General features: G+C 47.7%; 1 protein-coding gene across 4 annotated transcripts in view; it reads left to right on the top strand.

Annotated features, from left to right (window-relative positions):
• The window catches only part of GRK5 (G protein-coupled receptor kinase 5), a 237,486-nt gene that overhangs the window by 44,091 nt on the left and 174,517 nt on the right, over positions 1 to 18,878 (top strand). The window lies entirely within an intron of this gene.

The following is an 18,878-nucleotide window of genomic DNA, read 5'->3' as shown; positions in this document are numbered from 1 at the left end:
TTGAGCATGAAATCCCAGCTTTTTTTTTTCTTTTTTGCAGAACATCTCTTGACATCTGGAATACTGATCTATAGGTCATCAGCTTGGCAGACAGGGGTAGGTGGTTCTCGCCATCTTCAGTGTTACAGCTCTCTCTATCTCTTTCTTTCTCTGTCAGTCTCCTGGTTCCAGGAGCTTCTCAGCACGGGGATCCTGGGTCCAAAGGACATGCCCTGCTCTTGGCTCTTCTCTCTTGGTGGTGGTGAGATCCTCTTTCTGCTCTGGAATTGACTCTCTTTTTAAGCCCAGCGAGATGGCAAAAGTGACCAGTTCCCTTGCTGGGCTACAGTTACCTTATTTGCATAGTCTCACCCAATCACTTTGGGTGGGAGTTACAAGACTATGACAAGAAAGGCCATACAAAAGCGATCCATTGCAGCACAGGCTCTATATTTTTTATTGAAATGAATTATTTGAATCCTGCCTTGAGTAGGCTCCATTGGCATTTACAACTTGTTTCTGTGTCATTTTTTAGTTTGGTGGTTCTGCGTGTCAGCAAGACGACTGTAACTAGGCATATCTCTTTTGATTACAAGTGACAGGAACCCGACTCCAACTAGCTTAAGCAAAGAAAAAAAAAAGGAATTTGTTGACTCACATATCTGGGAAGTTCATTCCTGGATGGGGCTCAAGTTATGTCATTTGCTGTTTGTCCCTCTCTGCTTCCTGCCTCCCCTTCCCAAATCTCTCGGCTCTGCTTTCCTCTGAGTGCTGGCCTTTTTCCTGTCACAGCTCATCCCTCTCCATCGTGGGAAAGATGGCCGGCTGCTGTGTGTCCTTACAGTTTGCCATTTCCCACAAAGAAAGGCCTCCTCTCCCAGCACCCATATGTCAAATGTCATTCAAGCATTTGGACTGGCCTTGCTGGGTTTTGTGCCTGTGCTTGGGACTGGTCACCGTGGACAGGCCTGAGTCATGTGGAAGCGGTGGGCACTGATTGGTAGCCTAGCATAGCTGCATAGCAGGGGGCAGGTCAATTCTTCAGCTGAAACAGGGGCTCTGTACATGTTAAAATAGGAGGTATCCGCTACAGTGCCTACCTTCTTTTCCTTGATGCCAGGGGTGCCCTGAACAGCTGTGATGTCATGAGTCTCTTTGATTTTGATTTACAACTGGGCTTTGGAATTTATAGAGAAACACCTAATCACACAGAAAGGGTGACTTCAGCTTTGAGTCTATAATTTCAAAGAGACCTCCTGAGAGAGAGGCCAGAGCTCACCCATCTGAGTAGCTGTGAGGGCAGAGATATGCTGGTAAAAGTTCAACAACCTGATGGGTAGCACTTGCCCATTCCGTGGTGTAAATAGTCTCTCCATCCCTGAACAGGGAGATGAGGAGAGATGCTCACAATTGGCACCCATTACTACTAGCCAGTTCCAGCACAAAACAGTGTGAGGCCGAAGGTTGTAAGCCTAGGGGAGGTTATCATGTTCATAGTTTGGGTCATGGAGGAGATGGATTAAGTGGGACAAAAAGGAACACAGTTAAAGCAGAAGAACCCGTTGCCGTCAAGTCAATTCTAACTCTTAGTGACCCTATAGGACAGAGCAGAACTGCCCCATAAGGTTTCTAAGGCTGTAATCTTTACAGAAGCAAACTGCCGCATCTTTCTCCTGTGAAGCGGCTGGTGGGTTCAAACCACCATCCTTTTGGTTAGCAGCTGAGGGCTTTAATCACCACAAATCCAGGGCTCCTTAAAGCAGAAGAGCCACATGTATTCAGCAAATGGTTGAGTGGAGGCCGTAGGGTGGAAGATGGTATCCTCTTTGGAGTCAGGTGACCTGGGTTTGAATTCCCACCCACTGCTTAATAGCTGTGTGACCTTGAGTGATTCCTTTAACCTCTTTGTGCCTCACTTTCCTCATCTGCAGAATGGGCAGAATGATGAGGCCTTATGGAGATGATGTGTTTAGCGCAGAGCCTGGCCCCTGGCAAGCACTTAATAAATATTAATTGCTGTTCTTAAGAGTCACAAAAATAGTTTTTACTGGATGCTGGGGTCCAAAGAGGTGGAGGGCACAGACCTGTCCTTGGGAGCTCAGCATCTGGTTGGAGAACAGACTCAGAGATGACTTGAATCCCTTTGTACTCCATGCTGGGCTCGTGGGAGCTCGCAGGCTGCAGCCTCTGCCCACCCCCAGACCTGTCCTGCTGGGAACCCAGGAGCCTTCTGCATCAGACACAGGTTTCCTGTCTCAAACTGCTCCCCTTCAGCACACATCATTTTTGAGACCCCACTCATGCGCCCAACTCTGTCCACCCTGCTGTCCATTCCTTAGTTTGCTTCATCTTGTTAGCTCCTCTAGGAGCCAGGCATCACCAGCCTCATTTTACAGATGAAGAGACTGAGGTTCAGAGTGGAGAAGGCCTCTGCTGTGGCGCCTACTGCAGGTTAGCACGGAGCCAGGATTTTGACCTAAAGTCCAGGTTCTTGACCTCCATCAGAGTGCATGGACTCCTCTGGGATGGGTGCAACAAGCCCCTCCTCTAGAAGGACATTTGCATATTCCCAGGCATTCTGGGGCTGCCTTTGAAACCTTCAGGAAAACGTTGGGCCCTGCAGGCTTCAGCCTAGAACCGCTGGTGACCTCCAAGCCACACTAATGCCAGGAAGTCCTGCCCAGGACGGAAGCCTGGCCCTGGGATCTGCTCTGCTCTGGTCCTGGCCCGTGACTGAGCCACCTGTCAGGGCCCCAGAAACAGAGAGGTTCTCTGAGGAGTGCCAGCCTGTACCGGGCATCCCAGCATCTCCAGCAAGGATGTCCGGGCTGAAGCAGCCGTGCTGTTGTTTTAGGGAAGTTTATTTGAAGATGCTGGAGGCCTGAGCTGTATGATTTTTTTTTAACCTACATTTAGAAACAATGCTGGTGGTTTTACAAAGAGAGCCCTTCCCAAACACTCAGCCACTGCCCAGTGTGGTTCTCCTTCCCTTTTATAACTTGTATGTTCTCAATGGTGAGGAAGTTTAACTCCTAAAGCCGGAAGGTCAGCCAGGGAGTGAGCTAGCCAATCCTTGTGGCTGGGATCGGAAGCAAGGAAGGCAGATTCTACATGATGTCAAAGAGGCTTGGCTGCTTTTTCTTATTGCGAACCTGGTTGAAAACCCAGAGGGAACTTTTCTGCTGATTTCATGCTAGGCTTGGCATTTGGCCAGTGGGTGGGGTTGGGGTGGACAGGAGGATGTGTTTTATTATCTGGTGGTGGTTCAGATGGCACCTACTGCTAGTTTGTCTGTCTAGGGGTTGGGTTCATGCCCATTGCATGAGCTGGGCATCAGGCTGATGGCTTCTCTCCTTGGCCTGGCAAGGGGACTCCCACCCTGAGTTGGGAGGCTGAGCTGACTGCGCCCTGAATTAGGGGTTGAGGATGGTGGCAACGTCTCTGGAGGAAGTAAAGAAACAAAGCCTTATATCAGTTTACCCAATGGTGGCCCTAGTGCCCTCTCTTTTTAGCTGTGGATGAAAGAACAGGTCTGTTCAAGGACCTTCTGGTTGCTCAGGCTATTGGGAAAGAGAGAGCAGAGAAGGCTGGAGCTGCAATCCAGGGCCTGGGTGCCTCAGCGAGGAGGTAGAGCTTTAGCACTAGGGAGCCATGGAAAGTTTAATGCAGAGAAGTAACTGGTGGTTTCAAAAGCTTCTTCTAAACAGTCATCTGTGGTCCCAGAGAGCCTCAGTGGCTGCAAAGAGTTGCATCCATACCCCCGCAAACGATGAGATATCCTTCTTCTTCCTTTGTATGGCATACCGCTTTTATTTCAGGCTTTCTCACTTGTTTTCATCCCTTCTCCAGTCAAGGTCTAGGCTCAGTGTAAGTGCTCCAGACCCTCTGTTTGGGATTGCTCTGGAGGGGCTGTATGTGGAATGTGACTCCAAGGGCCACAGAGTTGAACTGGCCACAGGGACCCTGTGTGCTCTGTTCCACCTTCTTCTCTGTTCTGATTTCCAGGTTGAATTCACCATGGTGTTTTCTGTACCAAGGACGAATAACCACGTTCCATTTAGGCGGGTTCCGTTTCAAGGAGCAAAACCCCACAGGAGCCAGCTGTACTGAAGGGGTTTATTGCACAGGTACAACAGGCATTTCAAGACAGCCAGGCTCCCAAGGCCTCAAAACGGAACTGGAAAAAAGAAATGAAGGCTGTTCTTTGCATATTTCAGGGGCTGCTCGCTGACTTAGCAGCATGACCCTGTGGCTCTCATGTCCCCACACCTGAGTGCTCAAAGCTTTTGGGGGTCCCTGAATCAGAGTTCCACAAGAAGAAGGTGGCTGGCACATCTGATCTCTCATCTCCAGGCTGCGGAAACCAGCCAGCCAATGGTGGGAGTCTCTTGGGTCAGTTGTCTACCCCTGCGCAAGCAGGCACATGATTGCCCCTTGCCGTTGGCAAATCAAGATGGGCAGAAGTAGAGGTGAGGGTGAGGAAGGGCGGCTCAGGCTCTCCCCTGAGGGCCCAGGAGAAGCTGCCCATGGTCTTTCAGCTGCTGTTTGCCAGAATCAACTCGGTTTCCTCCTGCTGCTCTTGTAAGGTACCATTGTGGTGTAGAAAAAAAAAGTACCGGACCAGTCTTGGGTTCTACAGCAACTAGGTCCAGCAACTGCTTGTGGGCCAAGTTTTTTTTTTTTCGATTAATTTTATTGTGCTTTAGGTGAACATTTACGGAGCAAATTAGTTTCTCATTCAAAAATTTGTACACAAATTGTTTTGTGACATTAGTTGCAATCCCCACAATGTGTCAGTACTCTCCCCTTTTCCCTTTACACCCCAGTTTCCCCATGTCCATTTATCCAGTTTTCCTGTCCCTTCCTGCCTTCTCGGTTTTTGCTTTTGGGTAGGTATTGTCCATTTGGCCTTGTATACTTGATTGAACTAAGAAGCATGTTTCTTACGTGTGTTGTTTGTTTTACAGACCTGTCCAATCTTTGGCTGAAAAGTGGACTTGGGGAGTGGCTTCAGTTCTGAGTTAGTAGGGTGTCTGGAGCCATACGTAGTCTCTGGGGTTCCTCCAGTCTCTGTCAGACAGTAAGTCTGGTATTTTTATGTGAATTTGAATTTTGTTCTACATTTTTTTCCTGCTCTGTCCAGGACCCTCTATTGCCATCTCTGTCAGGGCAGTTGGTGGTGGTAGCTGGGCACCCTCTCATTCTTCTGGGCTCAGGCTGGTGGAGGCTGTGGTTCTTGTGGTCTATTAGTCCTTTGAACTGACATTTTCCTTTTGCCTTTGGTTTTCTTCATTCTCCTTTGCTCCGGACAGGATGGAACCAATAGGTGTATCTTAGATGGCCGCTTGCAAACTCTTAAGATCCCAGGTACTACTCACCAAAGTAGGATGTAGAACATTTTATGAACTATGTTATGCCAGTTGACCTAGATATCCCCCGAGACCATGGTCCCCAGCCCTCAGCTCCAATAACTTGGTATCCCTCAAGGTGTTTGGCTGTGTCTAGGAAGCTTCTATAACTTGCCTTGGTCAAGTTGTGCTGACTTCTCCTATATTGTGTGTTGTCCTTCCCTTCACCAAGGTTGACTCTTGTCTACTATCTAGTTAGTGATTTCCCCTCTCCACTCCTCCTCTCCCTCATAACCATCAAAGATTTTTTTTTCTGTGTGTAAACCTTTTCTTGGGTTTTTATAATATTGGTCTCATACAATATTTGTCCTTTTGTGATTGACTTATTTCACTCAGCATGATGCCCTCCAGATTCATCCGTGTTGTGAGATGTTTCGAGGATTCATCATTGTTCTTTATCATTGGATAGTATTCCAGTGTGTGTATGTACCATAATTTATCCATTCATTTGTTGATGGGCACTTAGGTTGTTTCCATCTTTTTGCTCTTATGAATAATGCTGCAGTGAACATGGGTGTGCATGTATCTATTCACGTGATGGCTTTTATCTCTCTAGGATATATTCATAGGAGTGGAATTGCTGGATCACATAGTATTTCTATTTCTAGCCTTTTAAGGAGGCACCATATTGTTTTCCACAGCAGTTGTACCATTTTACATTCCCACCAGCAGCACGTAAGAGTTCCAGTCTCCCCCTAACCTCTCCAATATTTGTTTTGTTTTGTTTTAGTGCCAGTAATGTCAGGGTGAGGTGGTATCCTGTTGTAGTTTTGATTTGCATTTCTCTAATGGCTAATGACTCTGAGCATTTCCTCATGCATCTGTTAGCTGCCTGAATGTCTTTTTTGGTGAGGTGTCTATTCATAATCCTTCACCCATTTTTTAAATTGGATTATTTATCTTTTTGTTGTTGAAGTGTTGAAATATTCTATAAGTTTTTAGAGATTAGATCCTTGTCAGACATGTCATAGCTCAAAATTTTTTCCCAGCCTCTAGGTTCTCTCTTTACTCTTTTGGTGAAATCTTTTGATGAGCCTAAATGTTTAATTTTTCCAGTTATCTAGTTCATCTTCTGGTGTTTGTGCATTGTTAGTTATGGTTTGTATTGTATTTATGCCATGTATTAGGGCCCCTAGTGTTGCCCTTATTTTTTCTTCCATGATCTTTCTTGTTTTAGGTTTTGTATTTAGATCTTTGATTCATTTTGAGTTAGTTCTTATGTATGGTATGAGGTATGGGTCCTGTTTTTTTTTCTTTTTTTTCACAGATGGACATCCAGTTGTGCCAGCACCATTTGTTAAAAAAGACTGTCTTTTCCTCATTTAACGGACTTTGGTCCTTTGTCAAAGATCAGCTGGCTGTAGGTGGATGAATTATGCCTGGATTCTTGATCCTGTTCCATTGGTCTATGTATCTGTTGTTATACTGGTTTTGACTACCGTGGCTGTATAGTAGGTTCTAAGATCAGGTAGTGTGAAGCCTCCTATTTTGTTCTTTTTCTTCAAGAATGGTTTGCTTCTCTGGGACCTCTGGGCTGCGTTTTATCCTCCATGAAATGAGGAGGTCAGATGAGATGGCCTCGGGGAATGTTTTCAGGGCTGTGGTTTTCATTGTGAGCTTGAGAAGCATGGGGAAGCTTGAGAAACTCTCCCTGCTTCTCCTGCCCAGCCAGGTCCACAACCCAGACGCTGCCTCACAGGAAATGGGGTCCCCTAAGGAAATGAGTAAAAACTGGACTGAGTTTCTGCTGACACGTGGAGGAGAAAGAGTGCCCTCATTTGGGCTGGTCTGCAAATGAGTATCCTCTCTGGAGCCCCCAGGGGTTTGAGACCTGAGGGGATGTCTCTAGGTGGCAAAAGGGAAATGTGACGCCAGCCAGTGCTCACTGCATGCCCCGTCTGCGCTCTGGCCTCGCCACTCTCGAGCGCTCACAGATGAAGAAACTCCCTCAGTTGTTGTTTATCTCTCACCTACTTCTGAAGCAGCAGATGGGAAAAAGGAATTAGCAAAGCCAGTTTTGAAACAACCTTCGTGCTAATTGAGTAGAAATAATTAGATAATGTAAAAACAAAACCCAACACAGCCTTCTTTTCGTTTTTGGATGCAGTGGTTTTCCATGCAAAGAAGTGAAGTCACTGTTGGGAAGCCCCAACCTAAGCTTCCCTCTGCCTCTGGGCAGACCTCGTATACTAGTTTCCACAGATGGTTGGGATGTCTTCGGACCAGCCAGCATTAGCGAATCCCCATCCCTGGGCTAAACCCTTTCATGGCAGCAGCTGGGGTGTGACTTAGTGGTTAGAAGTTCAGGCCTCCTGGGCTTGAATTGGAGTTCTTCTACCAAGGAGGATTGCCTTTGGGTGATTTCTTTAATTCCTCTGAGCCTCTTTTATGAGCTGTGAAATGGGGACAGTAATAGGGTTTTGAGATTTAATTAATGTATATATATACATTAATATGTATACGTATATACACCCACACACACATATGTACACATAGCCCTTGAGACAGTGCGTGGCCAGTAATAAATGTCAATTAAGTGTCGTGGATAGTTGCACTTATCACCATCATCTCAGTACTTTGAGGAGAGACTAATACATAGTTTTGCTGTCCCTATGAGGAGTCCCTGGCTTGTGCAAATAGTTAATGCAGTTGGTTGCTAACCAAAACGTTGGAGGTTTGAGTCCACTCAGAGGTACCTTGGAAGAAAGTCCTGGCAATCTACTTCTGAAAAATCAGCCACTGAAAACCCTGTGGAGCACAGTTCTACTCTGACACACACAGGGTTGCTGTGAGTTGGCGTTGACTCAACGGCAACTGGTGGTGGTGACTGCTGTTGTCACCTGCCGTCGAGTTGATTCTGACTCATACCGACTGACCCCTGTGACAGAGTAGAGCTGCCCCATAGGGTTTCCTGGGCTGTAATCTTTACAGGAGCAGATCGCCAGGTCTTTTCTGCCGCGGAGCTGCTGGTGAGTTCGAACCACTGACCTTTTGGTTAGCAGCTGAGTGCTTAACCATTGCACCACCAGGGCTCCTCATTGGTTCTGATTAGTCCCTGTGAAATGCCATCCTGGTCCTGCCCCCAGCCCTTGGCCTGAAGATGGGGTTCATCAATCATCCACAAGGGCCTGGGCCCCAGCTGGCATCACTCCTGGGGGTGACTTACAAAGGGGTGTGCCCTTCCTTGGGAGCTGAGTACCTGCAGCCTGGGAGGCCACTTTCTAGGGGCGGATCGTGTTCTGACTGACCTCTTTCCTCAGAATAGAATTGGGGGCCTTGGTTACAGGCTGATCATAACTTTCTTACCTCATTCTAGACTCTTCCGGGCAAGTTTCTGTTTGTTCTCTAATAGAAGCATAGAAACAAGCCAGCATCATTTCTAAACAAAGAGGGACTTTTCACAGGAAGTTTGTACACCCGACCCATTCTTCTTGTCTCTTGTAATGTGTGACCTGTTCTCTGACAATTGGGGTGACCTGCTTGAGAACAATAGATAATAGTTGTGTCTTGCTTCCTGTGAGAAGGATGAATGGGTACAGGTGGGTGTCCCGAGGTCCCAGCTTCTATGGAAGGGGTTTCCTGAGAGGTCCTGTAACCCCTTAACCTGTCCTCGAGGATTCCTTGTGGCTCCTGGCACTGGGTGTTTAGTCCTGTGACGAGAGCAGAACAGCTCACGTGATTACAGCCTCTGTGGGCAGGCCCTGGCTGGGTGAATTACAAGCTTCCATCCCATAAAAGGGATCAGTACTGACATGAGTTACCAAATTCTGCTCTCCGGGCATTGTCCCTGGACCTCCTTGGAAGAGGACCTTCAGTGTTGATGGGAGGAAGGAGGCCTTGCTTGCCCGGCCCCTGTCCCCTCAGCTAGCCACATCTCACTCCACCCTCCCGCCTTTCCCGGTCCTTTGAGTTGCTTGACTGTGCCTCTGTATGTGCTGTTCCCTCTGTCTGGAAACCCCCTCCCCTCTTTCTCCCATCCCCACCCTTCAGAGCCCTCATTGCCCTTCAGGGTTTGGCAGACACATAACCTTCTCAGGGAGACCTTCATTTGCTGTCTAAATATCTGTGCTCTTTTATGTCTCCCACCCTCAGCCCCATTATTCTAAATCTCAGCCCCCTGTTCATTTTCTTTAGGACTCGCCAAATCTGTAATTGTACATTTGTTGGTTTACTTGTGTGTTGCCCAGCTCCCCGACTGGAACGTAAGGTACTCAGTGCAGACCCTGGTCTGGGCTGCCGCCTGCTGAGTCCCCAGCCCCAGCTCAAGGCCTGGCTCGCAGAGGACCCCCGATGCTGGTGAATGGACTGATTAGTTGGGGGTGAGGGAGGGGTCTCCAGGAGATTTTTCAGGGGGTTCTTCTGAGAGCTTTGAGGTTAAGAGCATTAAATATGGTTTTTGTATATAAAACAATAGGTATTTTCCTTCCAGCAGCTCAAATTGCAGTGTTCCCGGCACACCAGTTCAAAGAGAAAACCATTTAGTACTTAAGAAGGGCCTTGGAACTCTTGCCTGCGTTTGGGCAAATTGGTATGGCGGATCTCTGGCGGAATAAACCAGTACCAGTTGTCGTTGAGCCTACCCTAACTCTTGGCAACTGCATGTGTGTCAGAGTAGGACTGTATTCTGCAGGGTTTTCAGTGGCTGGTTTTTCAGAAGGAGATCCCCAGGCTTTTCTTCTGAGGTGCCTCTGGGCCAGGGAGTGCTCTGGCAGAATACAAATGTGGCATTTTCGTTTTACTAAGTCACCCTTCCCTACCTCAGAGAGCAAGGCTGATGGGGTAGGACCAACACATTGAAATACCATGAGTGTTATTATTAGTCCTAATCTTATCTTTGTTAATAATAATAACAGGCCCGCCTAGAAGTTACTGAATAGGAGACAGGCCCTTTCGCAAGGCCCAGGCTGTCCGACAAGACCGTGGGCCCTGGGGAGGTGCCGACGCCTGAACACTGGGTGTGGGATGGAGTTTCCCCCGGAAGCCCCTCCCTGGTCACACATGGACAGCCATATCCTCCATGCCCTCTGGGGGCTGGTCATTCAGAGGGTGCCCTGGGCAGCCTGTGGCCCTCTCAGACACTGGACTGGGCTCTGTAGAGGTTTGAGCTGCCAACACAAATGGAGGGGGCTGCAGGTTGGGGGACGACAAGGCCGTTTCTCTTTGCAGAGTCCTCTGCACGGCCTTTTCCCTTCCATTGTTTGCCAGCAGAGAGACTTGGAGAAACCATGTGTTTCCTACAGATTTTGCTTGCCAGCAGGGCTGTCTTTGTTTTGCTGTAGTAAACAGACGTTTAGCCTATACAGATCTGTCTGCTCGACAAAGAGAGGTATGGGGTGCCGGACTGGGCGGCTGCACTTGCGCTCAACTCCTTGAGCCTGAAGACCTTGTCTGGTCCAGAAATTGCAGTGATTCACACCATAAATGCCGGCCCGTGGCGCCTTGCAGAGGTCCAGCTGCCCGCGGCGGTGACGGCAGGCGATGTCGACTAGCCGGTGGGAAACAGATGTTTGAGAAGCAAGCTGGTGAAAAGTTTAAGCAGGTGGACTCTGGAGCTAGCTTCCTGGGCTTAAGTCCTTGCATCGGCACTTTCAGTCACTGTGTGACTTTGGGGATGTTGCTTACCTCCTATGTGTCTGTTTCCTCATCTAAAAATGGTTCCTAGTGGTAGAATTCTTGCCTGCCATGTGGGAGACCCAGGTTCAATTCCTGGCCAGTGTACCTCATGCTGCAGCTACCATTTATCTGTCAGCGGAGGCTTGTGTGTTGCTGGGATGCTAAACAGGTCTCAGTGGAGCTTCCAGACTAAGACAGACTAGGAAGAAAGGGCTGGTGATCTACTTCTGAAAATCAGCCAAGGGAAATCCCGTGAGTCACAACGGTCCAATCCGCAACCGATCCTGGGGATCTTGGGGGCGCAGGACTGGCCAGTGTTTCACTGGGGTGTGGATAGGGTTACCGTCAGGGACTGACTTCATGGTATCTGATGACAGCAACCCCATAGGGCTGTTGTGGGGCTTAAAGGAGTTAATATTTATAAGTCATCTGGCATGGTGCCTGGTGTAGACATGTGTTAACTGTTATTTGTCTTGGGCCCTGTTTGGTGGTCTCTCCTTACTCTCAGTGGTCTGAGTGGGCTTTCCTGTGGACCCACTCTACCCAGAAGGGGAACCTGGCAGTCCATTGGTCAGCTGATGCGATCCTCTTGGAAGTAGCAGTGATACTCCATCCCTCAGCAATCCCCTTCTGACCGTGGCCAGGACCCCGTGCACGGCCGTGAGGGTGGTAGCTAGGAGCACTGAGGCTGAATGGGACCCGCCTATGTGTGCACCTGGCTTCTGCTCTCACCCCTGTGTGACTTGGGTGTGGTACTTACCTTCCCTCAGTGTTTCTTATCTGCAGAATTGTAAGCATATACCGAGCCAGCACCTGCAAGTTGCTGAGGCCGGGCCTGGCACAGAGCAGGCACACAAGAAAGGGCTTGCCCTGGCTGGTGGGCTGCATCTGAAAATGCCAGTGCTAGGAGTCCTTGGAAAGGGCATTGGGAATAAAGCAGAATCTGGAAGAAACTGCAGTAACGGAGTGGGGAGCAGAGGAGGTGATTGTGGCCTAAAAATTTCAAGGCTTGACCTCTTCAGATACTCAGGATTGCTGATGTCGTCTGTGGTCCAACTCATGGAACTGGAGTGACAGGGAGGCAGGACTTCCCAGTGGCCAGACACCATTCCAGAGGGGCCTGAGCTGCCCCTAGGGAAGGCGGGTTTCTGTTATGAGAGGGGCTCAAGGAGAAGCTGGATGGTCCCTTGGCAGTAATGCACCTTCCATCTCCGATAACCTTCAAAGTCCTTTCTGACATGGACCTTTTAGGATTCTGGTATAAAACCAAAGATAATGGTCCCCTTCAATGCTGTGTGCTCTGTACCAATCCCACCCCTCGGGATACGATTAGAACTAAACTGGGGTAGTGTATTCGAAATACCTAGAACAGGCAAGTGTACAAGAGACCAAAGCTTATTAGAGGTTACCAGAAGCAGGTAGAAGAGAGGGAAAAAGGGGGGCTCATTGCTTAGGGGACACTGAGCTTCTGTTAAGGGTGATATAAAAATTCGGAAACGGATAATAGTGATGGTTGAACAACATGATAAACGTAGTTAATGCCACTAAATTATACACATGAAGAATGTTGAAATGGCAGGTGTTTCGTTGCATATGTCTACCACAATAAAAATTGATCAGTCAATCAGTCAACCAACCAACTAATCAGTGGAGAAAAAAAAAACCCGACAATCTAAAAACAACTGAACTGGGGATCGCATAGCCTTGAGGAGCTCTGCCAGAGAGGAGGAGGTTACAGGGGTGATGATTACAGGAGTGATGGGTGGACAGAAGGTGAATTTCTAGAGGGAGCCCTGGTGTCTCCACGCTAACCACAAAGGGCACTTGAAATGCATCCACTAGCACTGGTTCTAAGGCTGGTGGTGTTGGGGGCCATGGCTGGTACTGGTGGCTTAAGGGGACTTTGATGTGGTCTCTTCCCGATGGTGCTTCATTGTAGAGTTCTGCCACCTGCCTTGATGCAGTCAGTAAGGGGATTGGTGACTTTAAGAAACCATGCAGACTCTACATGACCATTTCAAAATGGTTTTAGGTAAATTTACCCATGGTCAACTCATGCTAGCTATAAATTGATGCTTGAGGTAGGGCACTCCCCACCGCCCCCCATTCCAGCCCCAGGCTTTCTCAAAGCACTGGCACACTCCTACCACAGGTGTGGGTGGGCCCCTGCTATGACCTTCAGGGCAGGGCCTGTTGCCTCAGTCCTGGTCCCCATTGGCTACCTCTTTCTAACCCTGGCTTTGGGGTTGGTTTGATGATGGGAAAGGGGCCAAGCCATCTGCCTAGGCTTTTCAATGGTGTCACCATCCTTGCTTGTTGAGATTTTTGGGCAGCCTTCCCTCGATAACATGCATTCTTTTTTTCTTAAGCTAGTTAGAGCTGGGCTTATCTCATAAGGGCCCCGAGGTGGTTGGTTTGAAGGAAAGCTTGGTTAGCCATTGGTGTCAGATGGGAGACTGGTTCCAACCCAGCCGTGCTGCCAAATTGGGTGGTGGGGGGTAGAGTGGACCAGGCCAACAGGCAGAGTAGAGCACTGACCTGGCAAGGGAGGCAGCCTTTTGACCCATAAACCCAAACCACACTTTTGCCATGTCTGACACTGACAAGACTGGAAAGTGAGAGCTCTCAAGTGATAAAAGTCTGAGGTGGAGCCACACATGACATCGGAGGAAAACAGACACCAGTAGGAGACATGGGGAGAGATTCCAGGTGTAACTTCTGTTTCCTGGCTCCTGTAGGGTGCTTGCCCTATGCTTCGTCCAGAAGCCAGTAAAGCTCCAAGTCCAAGTCCATTAATTCTGTGCGTCGTACTAGCTTTATTGAGATGTAATTCACATGCCATACAATTCTCCTATTCAAAGTATATAATTCAGTGGTTTTCAGCATATTCACAGATTTGTGCCACCATCACCACAATCAATATTAGAACATTTTCATCACTACAAAGAGAAATCCTGTACTGTTTGGCTATTGCCGCCTATTCCCCCACAACCCTCAGCCTTAAGCAACCACCAATCAATTGTCTGTCTCTATAGATTTCCCTATTCTGGACATTTTATATGAATGAAATCATATACTTTATGGTCTTTTTGTGCACCCTGGCCTTTTAAAGGAGCTCTGGTGGTGCAGTGGTTAAGCACTCAGCTGCTAATTGAAAGTTCGGCAGTTCAAACCCACCAGCCCCTCCATGGGAAAAAGATGTGGCGGTCTGCTTCTGTAAAGATTACAGCCTTGGAAACCCTATGGGGCAGTTAGTTCTACTCTGTCCTATAGGGTTGCTATGAGTCGCAATCGACTTGATGGCAATGGGTTTGGTTGGCCTTTTAAGGTGGCATCAAGATTGTTGGAAACCGGGGGAGCTGTCTTTATGTGGTTCTCTCTGGTGGCTCTGTCTCATTCAGCAACCCCGACATGCCCCTTGAAGTGCGGGCTGGGTAGTTCCCTCTCTAGATTCTGCATACGACAGGAGGAAAAGTGGTGGCTTTTTGCCTGTTGAGTGCAGTTACACTTTTAGGTCTCTCTTCCTTTGGCTGACAGGCTTTCTTGCCCTTTAACAAAGCTGGCACCCTCTGGGTGGACACTGACAGGGGAGTTAGCACCCATGGGTCCAGCTTCAGTTCTGGTTCTCTCTGGGTGGCCTTGGGCAAATCTCCTGCCCCTGTGAGCTGCAGGTTCCTGTGGCTAGCAAAGAAGCTGCTATGGAATTGCAAAGACCCTTCTAGCTTTAAATTGCTCGAGGAGAACCGTTTTGCCAAACAGTAAGAACTTGAGATTTGAATCTTGGTCCAGCCACATGCCAGCTCCCTGAAGCCCTCAGTTTCCTTATCTGTAAAATGGGACTCATGGTAGTCCCTTCCTCCCTGAGTTTGGGGAGGATTGAATGAGACCGCCTAGATGTAGGGGCAGGGTTCTTGGCACATTGGTAAGCCTCTGTAGATGGCAGCTCTAACTGTTATTATTACAACAGGTGTGGCCGTCAGCCAGAGCCGGGAGCCAAAGTTCCTGCCTGTTGCTGAGGTTACAGCTGGGATAACCACCCAGAGTGAAGCTATGAGGACCCACAGTGGATCAGCATTTTTGGTTTTTCTTCCCCAAGCAGTGACCTGGACTGGTTGTCTGACTGTGACCTGTACCTGACCTGTTAGAAAGATATCAGGGCAACCCAGGATAGGAGCCACCTTGGCTCCTGTCAGCTGGGCAGGGCTGGAAGCCATGACCTCCAGGTACAGACTGCCGTTTACATTACCACTTCCTGGAGACACCCAGTCCTTTCACTTTTGTGTTTTATTTATTTAAACTTTACTGTGAAGGAGACTTGATACAGAGGAAGAAAAACATATGGGGCACTCTTTTATTTCCTAAGATAAACGACATCCTCTGGAGCTGGGGTCAAGTCTGAACTCACCAGGGCAGGATCTCTTCACTGCAGTGGTTTTGAAGTCATAGCATACTGTGCTGTTGGCTGCCTGTTTCTGGCTGATGACTCCAATGAGAAGCCAAGAAACTAGATGGGTGCTTTTGGAAGCATTCAGAAATTACTCATTGGAATAAAAATGCAGTATTTGCGGGGAGATGCTGAGCATGTGTAAAAATGAGTGTTACACACTTAGCTTTTGAAATTCAGCATTGGACAGGAAAGGGAGGGCCATATGGAGTTTGGGGACCATCTTGCTGGGCAGTATGAAAGAAGCAGGCTGGGCTGCAACTCCCACAGCTGCCCCAACACTGAGTCATTTAGACAATCCGACTGGTTGGGCTTCAGAGAGGCCTCGGTGCCCTTCCTCCTCCGTTTGCCAGATTAAAGTTTCACACACGTTAGCCCCAGAGGTGGGTTATGCTGGGCTTTTGCAGGCAGGGTGTGCAGCTCCAGTCCAGGGCACTGCCTGGTGCAAAGGACAGATTATTAAAAAAAATACTGGTATGTGTGCAAATGATTAGTACGCTTGGCTGCTAACCGAAAGATTGGAGGTTCAAGTCTACTTAGAGGCACCTTAGAAGAAAGGCCTGGAGATTTACCTCCAAAAACTCAGCCATTGAAAGCCCTGTAGAGCACAGTTCTACTCTGACACATATGGGGTCCCCATGAGTCAGAATCAACTCAATGGCAACTGTTTTTTTCTAAGTATATATAGCATAGAATTTGCCGTTTTAACCATTTTTAAGTGTAGAATTCAGTGGCATTAATTATATTCACAGTGTTGTACAACCGTCACCATTATTTATTTCTAAACGTCTTTTATCACCTCAAACAGAATCCTGCACCCATTAATCAGTAACTTCCCCAGCCCCTGGTCGCTACTTTCTATCTCTGTGTACTTACCTATTCTAGATATTTCATCTAAGTGGAATCATACAATATTTGTCCTTTTGTGTCTGTTTTATTTCACTCAGCATCGTGTTTTCAGGGTTCATCCATGTTGTAGCATGTATCAGAACTTTATGCCTTTTCATGGCTGAGTATTAATGTAAGGATACATTTTTAAAGTGAAATCAGAAAGTGTTTTTGGTTTTCTTGAAGTCATAATTGACATTTTAGCAACACAACTAGCAGAGGAAAGTAGAAAACCACAAGAAGGCACGAGATACATCCTAGACTGGATGGTGTGTAGCCCTCTCATTTAACATGAGAGAAAACCAAGGCCCAGAGAGGGCAAGTGTAGGGCCTAAAGGCACCCAGCTATTTAAGACCAAGGTGGGATGTAAACCCAAGTCTTAACTTCTAATCTAGGGCTCTTCTATGAATGCCCTATGGCATGTTGCAGTTAACTAGAGTTCTACAAGGTCAATTATTATCATGTCAGTCTTCATTTCTGTACCAATTTATATTGGCAGATGGAGTTGTATGACTTACAATGTATTATTTTTTTTAGTAACAAAAGTGACATAATCACATTACATAAAATTTTTTACGAGGAATGAAACAACCCTTAAGCCCACTAAACTAGCACCGCCAGCCGTATTTCTTTCCTGTCTTTTTTTAGCATGAGGATGTGTGAGAGAGACAGACCCACAAAGAGAATACTCACACAGACGTAACTGTATGTATGTCAGACTTATCATTTATCGGGCCTTGAGGTATTAGAAATTGAGTTGGTGTCCCTTAATAGCCACATTCCCATCTCTTGTCCTTGTGCTTTGGGAAAACTGGTGATTCCTTGGCCAAACCTCTGGGTCACGTGACCAGTGAAGGACCTTTTAACCTAAGTGTCCTCAGGTGAAGAATTAGGTGGTGACAGGTCCAGAAGGTGGCTCAGCTGGAGTCCTCTTGGTAGTTGCTGCAGTCTGTGGTGTACTGACATCCTGATCAGTTCAGCCAGCTCCTGCAGGGAGCTCCTAGACCACCTCTCTGGGGTTATAGAGACCAAGCTGCCGACCAGCGACGTGACTCCCTCACTTCCAAACGGTTCTCCGAACTAGTTCCGGAGGATATGAAGGAGTTTCCAGATGTCAAAATGAAAACAATAATGTCAGTGATGTTCGCACGCTTTCCCAGGAGAAATATGTGAGGATGTGGACAAGTGGGCCCGGAGTAAGTTCCGTGAACTCACAGAAGCTGCAAGCGGAAGGCGGAGGCCCGGGATCCCCGGGCTGTTCCCCCTGGCTCTGCTCAAGTGTCAGGGAAGACCTGCACTCCTCCACTCTTTACTCTCCTCTGCAACACCCCAGACCTCCTGACTTTGATGTTCCAGCCTGGGACCCAGGAATCTGCATTCTTTTAGCACTGCTCTGTTGAGGGATAAGGCACAGACAATAAACTCCACGTATTTAAAGTGTACAGTTTGAGAACTCAGTTTGGGCATGTGACACCACAGTCAAGTTGGTGACATACCCGTCACACCTAAAAGTTTCCTCATGCTCCTTTATAATTCCACCCCCGCCCCCCACCGCTTTCTGGCCTGAAGCAACCACTATTCTTTTGCTGTAGGTTAGTTTGCATTTTCTAGAGTTTTATGTAAATAGGACCATATAGCACCTACTCCTCTTTGCCTGACTTCTTTCATTCAGTGTAAGTATTTTGAGGTTCGTGGTGTGTATCAACGGTCCATTCCTTTTATTGCTATACCCTAATTTATCCATTCGCTTACTGATTGGCATTTGGGTTGTTTCCAGTTTTTTGCTATTATAAATAAAGCTGCTGTGAACATTTATGTATAAATCTGTCTACAGATTTATACTTTGTTTTCTCTTGGGTAAATACTTAGGAATGGAATGGCTAGATCATATAGTAGGTATAGGTTTAACTTTTCAAGAAATCAATAGGTTATTTTCCAAAGTAGTTGTACCATTGTACAAGGATTTGGTGTTTGTAAATAGACGTCCCTAGCCATTCTCCTATAGCCCCTGTCTTAGTTATCTAGTGCTGCTCTAACAGAAATACCACAAGGGGGTGGCTTTAAGAAACAGAAATTTATTTTCTCACAGTTTAAGAGGCTAGAAGTCCGAATTCAGAGCGTCAGCCCTCTCTAGGGGAACACTTTCTCTCCCTGTCGGCTCTGGCCTGATTTGGCCTCGGCACCTCTCTGCAGGTACACTTTGCTTGGGGCTGCTGGAGAAGCAAAAGGGGTGGCTCGGACTGTCTTTCTGTCCACATGTGTCTTCAACCTACCCAAGGCAATGGCAGATGTGTTGACGTTCTATAGGGTTGGCAAGCTGTGTGGACATATCCAATGCTACAGTATCCCACGCAGGGGCCTTAAAGAGACAGACAACTCCCGTGGCCCCCGTGGGAAATGCTGGATGCTTGGTCATTTCTAGGCTGCCCACTGGGTTGTCACGGGAACCCTGAAGAGACAGTCTGGAATCTGGTCTGCCTGAAGAAGTGGATCCAAGCTCCTCTTTCCCCTTTTCCCACTTCCCCAGCCCTTCCACCCATCACTC

Source organism: Loxodonta africana, chromosome 16 (assembly GCF_030014295.1).
Source record: "Loxodonta africana isolate mLoxAfr1 chromosome 16, mLoxAfr1.hap2, whole genome shotgun sequence".
NCBI lineage: Eukaryota > Metazoa > Chordata > Mammalia > Proboscidea > Elephantidae > Loxodonta > Loxodonta africana.
The sequence above is the reverse complement of the archived record's forward strand: the minus strand, read 5'-3'. Positions and strand labels throughout refer to the sequence as shown.